Source organism: Portunus trituberculatus, chromosome 42 (genome assembly GCF_017591435.1).
Source record: "Portunus trituberculatus isolate SZX2019 chromosome 42, ASM1759143v1, whole genome shotgun sequence".
NCBI lineage: Eukaryota > Metazoa > Arthropoda > Malacostraca > Decapoda > Portunidae > Portunus > Portunus trituberculatus.
This window is the reverse complement of record NC_059296.1, coordinates 16,884,438-16,899,437: the sequence shown is the minus strand read 5'-3', so window position 1 is coordinate 16,899,437 and position 15,000 is coordinate 16,884,438. Positions and strand designations below refer to the sequence as shown.

Here is a 15,000-nt window from a genome sequence, read left to right as displayed (position 1 = left end):
GCGCATTAGGAACAAAAGGTTGGTGTTACATGTAGATAAAAAAAAAAAGAATAGAGCTGATGGGTAAGCAGCAAGAGGAGGAAGGGAGACTTAAGAAACCTTACACTCGTCCTGCCGGTATCTACGTCAGCAACATCTCACTGACATTGCGGCTGCACTATAAACATAAAAAACTTCTCTGACGTCTGTTTTGCTTTCTCTCCCCGTCCCGCCTTTCGTTACGCAACCTTTCGCTACAAACAGATGTGACGCAGCGATGCTCATCTGGCGTGCGTCGCAGTCCACGAGGCTCCCTTTACGCTCATAATCACATACATAAAGGAAGTCTTGTCCACAAGGTAGGGTGTAAAAATATGAAAGGAGGAAGAGGTCACTTGACGTCACTCCGGCGTAGAACACTGACGTCAGCACTGGTGAAAAGACACGAACATAAAATACGGACACTTGGAGGCGAGCGCCATTGTATTTCCAGGAAGTGTGATGATGTTCTACTGATATTGGTGGTTTAAGTCGCCTCTTTCCCATGCCGGCAGGACGGGTGGTGCTAAGTGCCTCGCGTCGCTACTGGATTCCCTTCCCGTGGAAATGATATGGTACGTGAATAATCGGATAAGAAAAGGACAAATCAGAAGTGGAATATAAAGCGAGACAGTAGAGAAAGAAGGTGTAGGAGGAGGGGGCCGGACATGAAGCCGGATTCATCTCGAATATACGACGAACCATCAGGAAGAAAAATAAAATAACACGCTGGGAGAAAGTAAATCAGTGACGTTAGAAAATAATAACGACTGTAGCAACATTGATCTGGATGACAATGATGTTCCTGATGATAATGAACACCAGCGGATTACAGTGTTAAATCTTTCATACAGATCATCTACCACCACGCTGCCAAAACATCCCACAGCAACTTGATTTCGCGTGGGGTTCTCTTGATACTAATGATTCCACGAGCGGCCAGATCAGATGTGGCGGGGGATGAGAGATGGTGACCGCTGCCTTTCTTTCTTTTTTTTTCTCTTCCATTCCTCCCTTACTCAGATACTGTTACCCCTTTCTATCCTCTCTTGTTTCGCCTCGTCCTCCTAACCCCGACTTTTGACTTTGTTTTGTTTCTCTTTCTGCCTATGTGAATAATATTTTCTTTATCATTATTCTTTTCTTCGTCATGTTATTAATCAAACTTCCAGTCTCGTATTTTCTTTCCCGTTATTTCTACTCTCGATTTACGTTTATTTATCTATTTCTTTACAAGGTTTACTTCATAGATTCCATGTATTCCTCTTCCTCCCTCTCCTATCAGCGTCCACCTGTTTTTCCTCATTCTATTTTCCTATTTCCAGTGTTTCTCTTCCTCTCCCTCTGTGTTTTATATCAGTGAGAGGAAGGAGGGAGATAGAAACTTCCGGACCAAAAAGGATCAGCCGGCTAGCAAATGATAAGCGTGGCGTGCCCGACACACACACACACACACACTCTCTCTCTCTCTCTCTCTCTCTCTCTCTCTCTCGTGTTTCTGTATATTAATAGAAAATTAGACAGAGCGCGCCCCCATCCTCACACACACACACACACACACACACACACATCGAAAGACATTAAGGCAAGATGTGCATAGTTTCCTCACGTTCTCTAGTTCAATCCACGCTGGTCTCATACATATTTTCCCTCCTACTCCTACCTCCAGCCACACCCATAACTACGCCTCCCACGCATACACACTAGGCCTACACCTCTCCCACACATCTCCCACACACCATGCCTCCCAACCACACCTCCCACCACACACCACGTACCATGCACTCGACAACCTCTGAAAGACACACATCGGTTTTTTATTTATTTATTTATATTTTTTTATTTACACCATGTAGGCTTTTCACGAGAATTTATGGGGTATAGGGGTACTTTTTTGGGGCACCTCCTATCTCAAAGCCCACCCGCTAGGAAACCGTTGCCCCGAGTGAGGAAGCCCAACCTACACTCGGACCGTGGACAGGACTCGAACCCGTGCGCTTGGAGACCCTTCGGACCCCAAGCCAAGCATGGTTCCACTGTACCACGGCGGCCCGTTGCATTAAAACTGATCTCACAATTCACATTAAAGGCAATACAGTAATAATTATTGAGTCCAGTACGGCTATTTCATATATTGGTTACCTATATTTACTTTCTCTAGGCAGGTGTGTATCCGTTGATTCACAGGATGGGGTACTGGAAACAGTGACTCTATAGTGGCCTATATAGAAGAAGAAGAAGAAGAAAGAAGAAAGAAGAAAGATGAAAGAAGAAAGAAGAAAGAAGAAGAAGAAGAAGAAAAAAATTTCTACACTTCCAACATATTGACAACTGAGGAAGTCTTGCAGTGTGCTCGTACTGTCATTCACTCTAGTACACGGATCTTCCCTTAATATCCCGAATGCTATCGTAACTTTAATTGTCACAGGTTTAAGATGACTGTTTTCACTCGCCCTAAAATAAGAGTGACGTTACGTGTATATTTTTTCCTCCAATGCGCAGTACGAGTTTTGTGATGAAAAGGAAAAAAGAAAAGCGATATATCAATGCACTGCATGATATATTTTTCTGAGCAAACATTTATGTCTTGTATTGTTTATGACATCAGGAGCACACACATACACACACACACACACACACACACACACACACACACACACACACACACACACACACACACACACACACACACACACACACACACACACGGGAAATACACGCCAATTATGCTGTCTATCACTGGCAGTCTCTCTCTCTCTCTCTCTCTCTCTCTCTCTCTCTCTCTCTCTCTCTCCATAACACTAATGAGCCAGTGTTGTCGCCTCGTCACATCATGTCATGCTTCGTCAAGAGTCACAATTATGCTCATCCTCGCCATTCCTCAACCTCATTTGCATATCAGTGTCAGCATCAGACATTACCACATTACTGTTTTTATCATTCTCATCACCACCATCGCCATCAACATCATCATCCACTCTCCTTCTTCTTCTTACAGTAACATTTTTAGTATATGTACAGCCAAAACAAGTACACCCCACGTAACATCATCCATGGCACACAAAACAAATTTTCCTATAAAATTGTTTCGAAATGATCCATTAACGTAGAAAGTTAACCGTCTGTAATTCCCATGCGCACCACGGCAGCCCATGCAAAGAAAGGTTCGCCAGAAGCAAAGAAGAGCAGTAGAACCTCGAGCTCCAACATTCGGCTTCAGCTGGTTGTTGTGGATGGGCAGTCTACAGCATTTCGAGGCGTGATTATATTTAGTCAATTGTAGCTTGTTCAACTCAAGCCATCACAGAGACGCTGAAGGCTGGCATCAAAAACTCAACAGAAGTGTAAAGAAGAGTAATCTTACATTTGTTCTATTAATATCACAGCTACACTGCGAAGCACAACCTGTGCCTAGGGAAGTGATGCTTGTGAAGGAGGAAACGCTTAACCAGCACCACGGAAAATAGGTGAAGCAACTTCATGACGCCTCATGAACCTTGTGACGATCATAAAGGACGAAACTGTTCGGATATGTACGCACTAGTGAGGTTTGCGATTCCGTACATGTAACATTTCTATGAAAATCATGAATTCTCAAAACATAATTTTCCTGCCTTGACGAATTGTCAGGTACAATTATCCTTGAATTACAAACACTGTGTTCTGTATTACGAGAGCCTTGTTTCGAATGGCTACGTAGGTAACAAGATTTGAATAAGCCTGATGTGGTTCATGGCACTTCTAGGACGACTCAAACAACAACAGATATAGGAACTACTGGTGAAAACATGAGGAACAGCTAAAAGGCGACGCAGCGACTCTCAAGTAACTCTGCAAAGCTCGAGTGATGACAACGAGCTACACTAAACCAAAATTGACAAAACTTATGTATTCTAAGCTGACGGATGTTTCAGATTTAGAATCTTATCACTAAAAATAACCTTCCCACGCACGATGTAACAAAAGGTGCATATGCTTTCAGTGAAATAATGCTAACTATGTTATAGAGTTAAAGAGTTAGGCATGGAATGAACACAGATAACATGAAATACATGTGTAGAGTGAGTATACAGTGGAATCAGAAAAAAAACACATCATATTGCAGTGAGTATGAATGCCAAATCTCCATTATATCAACATGCTGTTCCTGAGTTTAGTTTTGCTTGTAACCGGTAACATATGCTTCTCTGTTTGTTTACATCTCAGCGAATTATAAGCTTAAACAGACGTAGGCTATAGGTAAAACAAGCTCTAATGGTAAGCAGATATGTAATGATACATATTAGTACCAAAGCTTCGTGAATAACACATACAGGTCAGACTTGACCCAACAGCGACTGCACACGGGGCAACATATGGCTCACAACCACTACGAAATTAGCTCACACCTCATTATAAAGCGAATACAGCTATGGCCTGCAGTAAGGGGTTAAAAAACATCACCAGGAAGGTCTAGCGGTAAAACACGGTAACCATCTTCACTGACCTCCTCCTCCTCATTCTGGCGGGCTGCACCAGACACAACATGTCAGAGAGGCAGGCTGGACACTCAGATCAAGGCCCCTGAAAACGTGACCATGCATCATTAGCGGACGTGCATGTGGGGCTGCGGGGAGGCAGTGTATTACCAGCTGGGGCGGAGCAGTGTGGCAGACTTGTGTAAACACAGTACATGCAGAATGTAAGCAAATCATAATAGTGTTCAGGTGAAGTGCATAAAGTGCTCTGTTACCTTAGCTACCTCCCTGGTCCTCCTGGCTGCCGGAGAACCATGGGAGGCCGAGGGCCGCAGCATCATGCAGAAGGACACTCATCTCCAGCGTGTCTTCGGCCTTCAGGTGGACTTTCAAGGTTGTCGATTTGGTTGGTTACGCTCGCGTTACTCGCACAATGACAGTACTGACACGGGTGGGGTCGTGCCAGCGCCGGTGTGGGGATGTACGCCTGCCTGGAGCAGGTGAAGCTCACGTGCCGCACGAACCTGCTACTGACTCTAGGTCATAAACCTAGACGTTGCAGAGCTTCACCAACATAGCAGTGATTCAGTGGGAGTTTACTTCACGTGATTAACTAAATATTCAGATAGATTTTTTTTTTGTAACTCTCGAACAAAGAATTAATCACAGTCAATGACTAATTCAAAGTACAATGAGAGACTACGGCATCCATATCTTGCTGGTAATATCACACCTCACGCTACCCACTGCACCTGCCGGCCCTCATCACCATACGCTGCAACCGCCACCCTCACCCACTAACGTTCAGCGCTACACTGACACCACCCAGACCGGCACGGCACGGCACCCGGAATCTGGACACCGATGCGGCGCTGCCTGCCGTGTTCCAGAATGGGCCGCAGTGTGCCCTCGGGCTGCCAGACGCCGCCACCCACATCAGGACCTACGCACACATCACGTGGACCAGTGCTGTATTCACTCACCATCACTGCTTCCTTGTACTTCACAGGGGTTCGGCAGGTGATTAATTAATGAACAAAAAGTGTGACTCGCGACAAGCAAGTCTGGACGAAGCCTGAATATTGCCAATCCGTATTACTGGTGCAATATTGCTGCTTGGATCAGTTCCGTGCCGTTACCACAATCTTTCCTAGACGTCTGTTTCTTACTGTGTTTCCCGCTGGCTCACTAGTGTCTCACCGGAACGCCCCTAATTGAATCCTTCACGGACTGCCTAGCCGTGCACCTGTCATTTGTCGCCACTCGTTCATCTGAGCCTAAAATTCACACACATCATTACATGTATCAATCATAATGACTCCTGTGGGACGGATGGCATGTTTGTTTGTTCTCCTTGCTTGATTTTTTTTGGGGGGGACTTTTTTTGTTTGTGTATTTGTACCGTAGGTTATTTTCATTGTTGCTCTGGTGACAGGGAGGTACGGCTGTTGCTCGGTGTCTGTTCATTACGACGCTACACGTATAAGGCATCACCAGACATGGCTTCATTATGTCTTTAATTTTCGTGAACTTTCCTTCCGCTCATGACCTGCGTAATACTCTTGCTAGGTGAAGGTAAAACCTACTTTGACGCGTGTACATCGAAATGAAAATAAAACATTACGGAACTATTCCTAATGAATTAGTTTTGCCTATAATGATCCTTGATGTTTGGAAAAAAAGTTCAGATCGCGAGAGGATTCCTGTAATACGACCTCAACACATTAGTTTCCCGCAACAACCTTCATCCTGCAAGACTCTCACGGCAACCACTGAGCCTTGGTCCTACACCTTCCTGTCTCCGGAGCACATCTATTGCTTCTCATTCCCTCGTTTTTCTCGCAGGTTACACACCTGTGACGCGCCGCACGCTCGGCCCTGCACGTCGGTGGCCTCATCTCAGGACTCAAAACACGTCTCTACCCCGCCTGTTGAATGTTCAAACAGATGCTTCGAGTCTCTAGTGCCATGCTATTGTCACTTTTGTGCTTGACACGCTAATACAGCAACCTCTATGACACACACACACACACACACACACACACACACACACACACACACACACACACACACACACACACATAACCGAGAAGGACCGGGAGTAGAATCCCGGCGGTGAGGCAAATAGGCGAGCCTCTTAATGTGTAGCCCATGTTCACCTTGCAGCAAATACGTAGGTGCAGGATGGAACCTGAGGGCCTGTGGTCTCGCTGTTCTGGTGTGTGGTCTAGCTCAGTTCTACCTGAAGGTCGGTCAGTATGAGATCTAAGCTCTTTCTGTAGCGAAAGAACTAGCTGGGTGACCAGTAGATGACCATAGGTGAATGACGCACGCGCACACACACACACACACACACACACACACACACTAAACGAAAACAAAGCTACTTCAGCATCTTCCTTCCTGTAGATATTTTCATCATTAATAATCTTATAAAGTAGCAATATTTACCGCGTACAGTACAACTTTACCCAGAAAGGTCTAGGTGTGTACATATTTCATGTGTAATCGCTCGCCCGTATGTAAACTCGAAGGAATGGTGGCGGTGGTTCAAGGAATGTGCTGTACAGACCACATGGTCTTATGCTGATGTGTTAAATTATTGACTGTGTACACAGCCATCTGCACAATGTATGTAATTCACATTGATTTGTAGTATTAGCGGTATAGGAAAACACAATAGGATATAAAAAACACTCTTCTAAGTATGTTTTCCTGCATAAAAACATACTACAAAAAATGAGCGACAAAAGGCATTGCGTAAGTAGTGTAGTACCTGTGCCGGCACGTGAAGGACGCCGGGAGTAGCACAAGACACGTTCCTCGTCTTGCTGTATCACCCCCACCACACTCAATGCCATAACTCAATTAATTATCGCAGAGTGCAGGGGCGTGCTGGCAGTGTTTGCAGCCACCACACGGAGCCACACACTTCACTGAATTATTCAATCCGCAATAATGAGGCTGCAGAAGGTGGCGGTGACGTGGTGGACGGTGGCTGGACGGGCGTGACGGTGTGACGGCAGGGTGTGGCACAGGAAGGTGAGTGGGAAAGGTCATGAGTGTGGGCGTGGTGACAGAGGTCAGAAGAGAGTAAGAAATCGTGTGTGTGTGTGTGTGTGTGTGTGTGTGTGTGTGTGTGTGTGTGTGTGTGTGTGCGCGCGTTTGCGTATGTACTGAAAAATGGGGGACAGGAGGGATAACTAGGAGGAGCAGCAGTATTATGGAGAGAAACGTGAAGGGCAAAAGATAAGGGGAAAATATATACAATAAAAACAGACTAAGATATGAAAAGAGTGTATCTGTAAGAAGAACCGTTGAGGGAATGAAGGAAATTTAAAGCTAAGAGGAGATGGAGAAAACATGGAGTAAATGAAGGATGGGAAAGGAGTCAAGGGAGAGATATGATAACAGAAGAAGAGGGAGAAAATGTTGAGGATAGGCAGAGGAAGAGGAGCAAAAAGATGATTTATTTTCTTTAAGTGACCTAGTTTCCATATCCAGACCAATATGCTTACGAGTACATCTCTCTCTCTCTCTCTCTCTCTCTCTCTCTCTCTCTCTCTCTCTCTCTCTCTCTCTCTCTCTCTCTCTCTCTCTCTCTCTTTCATTTAATTTCTTCTGGTTTTCTTTTTCTTTCTTCGAGCATCTACGGATTTTCTTACTTTTCCTTCTCTTCTACATTTCGGCGTTTTCTTTTTTTTACTTCTCTTTTTCGCTAAATTCTAATGATTTTCTTAGTTATAATGTTGAATTCATAACCACACAAAATTTCACACCTGGAATTGTAACCAGAATAGCCAGGATGATTTCTCTTGCAGCCGGAGCCAGGTCAAATTTGTGCCGCGCCTGCCTCAATTCGTAAAATAAATTAATTTCATACCGTCACAAACAACATTCAAGAACTTCTCCGAGTCCCACCCTTTTACGCAGTTTGTGATTCTTTACCCCCTCACCAAACCTTCTCTTTACACTTATCCACAACAGCAGTGACCCATAGTGATCGTTCCCCAGCCTTGCCCTTTCTCCCTCTTCCCTCACTTTCCTCCCGGCACTCCTCCATCACTATGCACGTGGAACCAAACACGCGAGAGGAACAGGGGCAGGTGGTGGGGATTTCCAGCGACTCATACCTGCGTGTTGTATGGTGGCGGAGATGATGCGTCATGCTATACGTCAGGTGAGGTCTTTCTAGATGTTTTCCTCCCTCTTGCACCTGCTTTTCTCTTTTTTCTCATTCTCCTTATCCCCTCTTTTCTTCATCTTTCTGGTTCCATCCTCGGCTTCCTCAGTTTTCTCCTACTCCTCGTGCTCCTGGTTCTACTCACGTTTTTCTCCACTTCCTTCTCTTACTACTCCTAATAAAATTATTTTCTTAGTTTACAAAATATATGATGATAGACTCAAAATTTGTTTGTTAAGCATATCGAAGCAAAGACAGCGAGCGAACAACAAAACGACCGCTTATCTATAAAGCAATCAAATATCACTAGGAATAAAGAACTTCAGATCGTTAGCAAACAGTTCAGTCTACACGATAATCAGGCAAAGAGGCTGTAAATATTTGAAAGTCTTGCTCGTGTATGGAAAGTTGAATTCTTATAGTGGTACAAAACTGACTTAACGTTAATATAACCGGTCACTTATTTGGCAGCTGTAAATACTAGTAAGTCACAAGAACTCTCTCTCTCTCTCTCTCTCTCTCTCTCTCTCTCTCTCTCTCTCTCTCTCTCTCTCTCTCTCTCTCTCTCTCTCTCTCTCTCTCTCTCTCTCTCTCTCTCTCTCTCTCTCTCTCTCTCTCTCTCTCTCTCTCTCTCTCTCTTCTTTTCACTGCGCTTCAAACAGAATTTTCATGTCAGTCTCGGCACTGTCCTACTTCTGCCTCACTTGGAGCTTATGCGGTGTAATTCCTGTAGTTCTCCAAACATCCTTGCTAGCACCAACACATTTGTTGCCGTCTGCATTTTCCTTGTGTAATCTTCTTTTTATATTCTTCGACTTCCTCTCTTTCCTCCTATTCTACCAAATCATTATGCTTCTATTCTAGCGTTAATTTTACAGTTTGGAGTGTTTTTAGAAATGATGTGCGTTATTTCTTTCTCTCCACGTAAACAAATTATCACACTTTTTCCGCGCACTGCATAGAGAAGTTTCATGAAAATGGTGACATTATTTTTTCTACCTCCACTTCGTCACTGTGTGTGTGTGTGTGTGTGTGTGTGTGTGTGTGTGTGTGTGTGTGTGTGTGTGTGTGTGTGTGTGTGTGTGTGTGTGTGTGTGTGTGTAAATATTTCACTTGTGAACATTTCTCTCTTATTTCGCTTTTGTTCATTACTCTTAATGTAATCTATCCATCCCTTTCCGTTTCCACCTTCCCTACGTGAAGTGATGCATACCCTCCATTCACAACCTTCCCTCACCTGTAGCCCCACAACTCACCTGCACCTTGTTCCCTCTCAGGCTGTTTCATCACCGGAAAAAGTCACTCACCTGGAAAGATAAAAAAAAAAAAAGACCTCATTAATAAGGTGACCCAGAACACCACTTGAAATGCTCACCCACCGGTGGATCACTGACCACCGACACACATGACCAAAGAAAACTTTAGCATCGCCTCGTACATTTAAGACTACCTTGGTATTGAGGGCAAAGAGTCATGTAACATCGTTATCTAGGTTGCAATAAGCGCAAATTTCTCTCGCAAATTTTTGTTGAAATATACTTTTAAACGGGATGTAGGTCAGCGTTACGCGCGGCGGCAGGAGGAGGACAGGTCAAGTTGGCGGGTGTTGCTGCGGTGTTGCTGCATGAGCTTCCTGGTGGCATGAACGTTCCGCCACTCTGACAGAACACCGCGAGCCTCACTCATGGCAGGCAGGCGCTAGACTCTCTTCTGGTAGTTAATTCCTAGTCGCTAAGATAAATGATACAGAAACGAGTGTGTGTGTGTGTGTGTGTGTGTGTGTGTGCGTGTGTGTGTGTGTGTGTGTGTGTGTGTGTGTGTGTGTGTGTGTGTGTGTGTGTGCGCGCGCTAGGGTCGGTGTACGGATCCCGTCCATCCATACATGTTTTAGGAACAATTACGTGCTTGTATTTCCCTCGTGGATGACACACATTCACATTTTTAAGTAAAAGTTCATCACAACACAACGATCGTCGAACACCACTGGCTTTAGCAGATGGGCGGCAGGCGGCAGGGCATTAAAGTGAGAACACATAAGTGTGCCACCTTTTAGGGCAGGGGTTCTCAACCTTTTTAATCTTATGTACCCCTCGAAGTCTTTCAGTATTGATCACGTATCCCTTTCCCACAATCCAGCGTCAGGAAGGGTAAGAATAAATGCATGATTTATTGACTTAGTTTATTAAGTTTAATTTGTGTTATATATGTGAAGCAGACAAAACTTTTAATGAATATTAGTATGTTTCTATGAGGTAGTGTCGATAGGAACTGGTACCTCACAGGGAGACACTATATGTGACTAACATGCAATACATTTACCAAAAAGGAACTATAGCGGACAATTTTCGATTATTATGGCAATGAACTAGTGTTGCTTCCAGCTAGTTGCAACTTGTAACTAGTGATAGTGATAAATAAGTCACTGTGTGTGTGAATAACATATAAAATAATAAATTGGAACAAATATTATAGGTTTGCAAGGTTGTGTGGCAACTGTAATCCAAGAGAGCTTCCTCTCAAGTGATATAACTCCAAGAATTTCCTTGTTAACGTTGTTAACGTGTCCTGGTTCTAGTGAAGGACACATCCTGCCTAGCACATGTAGGTCACTTCGTATACTATAAACAAATTTGCAGTTATTCAAAGCTGAAGTATTTTGAGAAACCTGCCACGTACCCCCAAAATTCCTCTCAAGCACCCTTGGGGATACGCGTATCCCAGGTTGAGAACCCCTGTTTTAGGGAGACTCAGCCCTATCTTTTCCCTGAGCAATTAATAACGTGAGACATCCGTTTAAAGGAAGGCTTTCAAAGTCTTTCTACGAGGGAAGATTAATGGCAGCATCCTCCCATGGGTCGCCACCGACTTTTACTTGTCAGACAAAAGAGCCAAATTGGGGTCAGCTGACCTCCTCACAGCCTCCACGGCCTCCTCACCTCCAGGAGTTCCAGGATCCTGGTGGTGCCGTGTGAGATACATAACTCGCCGCAGCAACGCGTACCAAGAGTTTCGTGGAGATGAGAGTTTGTGAGATAAACAATCTCTAGCATAATCCAACACACACCCGACACATAACATTTCCGCTCACATCCATGTTTCACTAAAATGAGAAACGACTCGAGCTCTTTGCAAGTTGAGAGCCTCAAGTTTTACAAGGACGCTCAGTCTCATGAGGATTTTACTGACATTTCTGATTCTATTTTATTGACATACTTACCATTTTCTTATATTCTTTCCTTTGTGCCTCCCTTTACTTCAATGAGTTTGCGTCGCGGAATCAGGTGGCGGGACTGGAGAGGGAGTGGCAGGAAGCTGGGAGCAGTGAGGCGCGACGCGAGGACTCCAGGGCGAACGAGGAGTTATATTCTCATGGATTTTGTTGATCATACATATATATTGTTTTTTTTTTTTTCTTCAACGGAGGGAGAGGGAAGTCTTTCTCTTCTGTTGTTTTCTGCTGTCTTTTTTCTCTTGTGGTTGTTGTTCTTGCTGTTGTTTTTTTTATTTATTCTTTTTTTATCATTATTATTATTGTTGTTGTTGTTGTTGTTGTTGTCGTCATCGTCGTCGGTGTTTCTTCTTCAACAACAACAACAACAACAACAACAACAAAAGCAACAACAACAATAACAATAACAACAACAACGACTACTACTACTACTACTTCTACTACCACTACTACTACAACTACTACTACTACTACTACTACTACTACTACTACTACTACTACTACTACTACTACTACTACTACTACTACTACTACTACCAGCACCATCATGTCTTTTTCATTTACTTTTCCTTTTTCTTGTTCATGCTCTTCATGTCATTACTCTGTCCCCCTAACTCCTATACACTCCTCGTGAAAAATAGAATAGAATAGAAATAGTGTTTCCTTCTTTCTTATATTTCAAACTATTTTTATTCCTCCTTTCACTCCTGCTTCTTCCTGTTCCCCTTTCTCCTCCAGCACTTCGTTCTACCAGTCACTTGCTTCTGTTCTATTATCATCCCGGAATCACGGCAGGGTTCAATACTCAGCTCTCTCTGCACAGCTGCAAGTTGCGTCCCTCACCCTTCCGTGCGTCGCGTGCTGCAGCGTGCATCACACCACGGTGCAGAGGAAGGCGCGGTAACCACAGACTAGCGTGTCTTTGTTTACTCATTAGCGTGGCGCAGGGATAAGAGATGAGGGGTGAAGGGTTCAATTTCCTTTCTCTTTTGTCTCTAATTTAAAGGTCTTGTATCGTGGGTTTTAGGAAAATCTGGTACTAAGATCAATATTGTCGTGGTTTAAAGAATTTGCCTTATAATTACAACCAAATGTTATATATATATATATATATATATATATATATATATATATATATATATATATATATATATATATATATATATATATATATATATATATATATATATATATATATATATATATATATATATATATATATATATATATATATATATATATATATATATATATATATATATATATATATATATATATATATATATATATATATATATATATATATATATATATATATATATATAACTTTTTTAAATAATCATCCTTAAATTTTTAGCTGTATTTTTTTGTACGTGTATCTTAAATAATTTAATACATTTCGAATAAATAATTGATCTTCTGTTTTCTGTCTTTTATGTGCAGGTGTACATGAAAACTATATTTTTACGGTGTTCTTATTGTTAACACAGGGTGACAATAGCAGCAACAAACTTAAAAGGCAAGTAAATCTCATCTTCTCCTTTTTACTTTTACTTGGAAGGAGTAGCCTTGTCGTAAACATAGAGTAAGGAAAAAGTAATTACATAAGAAATAATAACTGCCACTTGGAAGAAGAAACCATGTTGTTAGGACTAATCTGAAACCACTGTGAGGGAAGAAACGGCAATAATTTAAGAAAAAAAAAACAATAAACACACGGGTGAAAGGATAGTGGGGTCAAAGGTTGATAATTATTGAGTTAACGAGGAGGAAAATGTTATACAACACGTGTGGGGAGCAGCAAGGGGCGGAGCTTAATGTAAACTGAGATGATATAGAGGGAAAGTGATAGTAGAAGTGGGTCAGCTACCTCAACTTTGAAACATTACATTAACTTACACGCTAACGCAGGACAGTGAGTTAATAACCCAGAGAGAGAGAGAGAGAGAGAGAGAGAGAGAGAGAGTCTGTGATGTTGATTGGCCGCGGTTCACTACAAGATTCACGCAGACTAGGCGCAGGCAAGCAAGAAGTACAGTGTTGGCAGGTAGGTGCGGCCTGCACGGACTAGCGCAAAGCAGTGCCTCTCAATCAAGGAAACAGTTTGCGTTGCCTTCCTTCCGTCAGCTTTGGTGTCCTGTAAGCGAGTTCACTGTTGCTTGGTTATGGAGGTCACAATATTCTCAGGGTTTTTTCTTCTTTTATTTATTTTTTCTGGGCGCAAAGCAGAAAAGTTCATCGTTGCTAGGTCATGGAAGTTACAATGTTATAAACTTCCTTTCTTTTCCTATGCGCAAGATAAGAGTGTTCATTGTTTAAGGACGTTACAGTATTCTACTATTCTACATCTTTTCTCGTTCTAGACACGGAAGTGAAGTAACAACCAATGATCCGATAATCAACATACGATAGACGAATATTTCAATGTCATATAGTCTTTATTTCACGATCTTTAGAGTTAGTAATTGTTGCTTTATTTTGCACACTATGATCTTGATTAACAAAAACGTAAGCACGAGTGAGAAATAACTATGTACAATAATAATGCAGGTTGATAGAAATGCCATCCAGATCTATTTAGTTTCCCTTGCAAGGTGTTGTGACGCGATTTTCTCTTTTGCAAATACACGTTTTCTTTGTTGTTGTTTGCTGGTGAGAGGGGAGACTGACGTGAGGAAAGCAGCTGCACCATCTCTCCCTTCCCTCACTTCCCACACAAACACATAGACACACTAATCCAATTGTGTTCACTCAAATAGTTCATACCGAACACCACGGGCTTCTTCACCTTCGCTTTAATTTTGTTCTTTCCTTACTTTCTTTTCTTTCACTGCTTTTCCTTTGCCTCCAGAGATTTCTTTCATTTTGCTTTCCTTATGCTGTTCTTTTTTTTTCTTCTTTTTTCTTTCACTGTTTTTCCTTCGACTCTAGAAGTTTCTACCTGCGCCATAGAGACCGTATTCTTCACATTTTTTATCCTGTTCTTTCCTTACTTCCCTTTCTCTCTCTCTGTCCTTCCTTCTCCTTCCTTCACGATTCAGCTTCCTCTCCCACACAAGGACAAGACTAACGTCATCATCATTGCGAGGGAGGAGTGGTTCCCTCTGCTATCC

At 42.8% G+C, this 15,000-nt stretch overlaps 1 protein-coding gene and 1 long non-coding RNA gene across 8 annotated transcripts in view; both read right to left on the bottom strand.

Moving 5' to 3' along the window:
* LOC123517306 (uncharacterized membrane protein C20F10.07-like) overlaps window positions 1-15,000 on the bottom strand; it is a 277,910-nt gene that overhangs the window by 84,413 nt on the left and 178,497 nt on the right. The window lies entirely within an intron of this gene.
* Window positions 2,562-15,000, bottom strand: part of LOC123517309 — a 14,797-nt gene continuing 2,358 nt past the window's right edge. The window contains exon 2 of the long non-coding RNA XR_006678429.1: window positions 2,562-2,809. This is a non-coding gene — a long non-coding RNA (uncharacterized LOC123517309). The remainder of the gene's footprint in view (window positions 2,810-15,000) is intronic.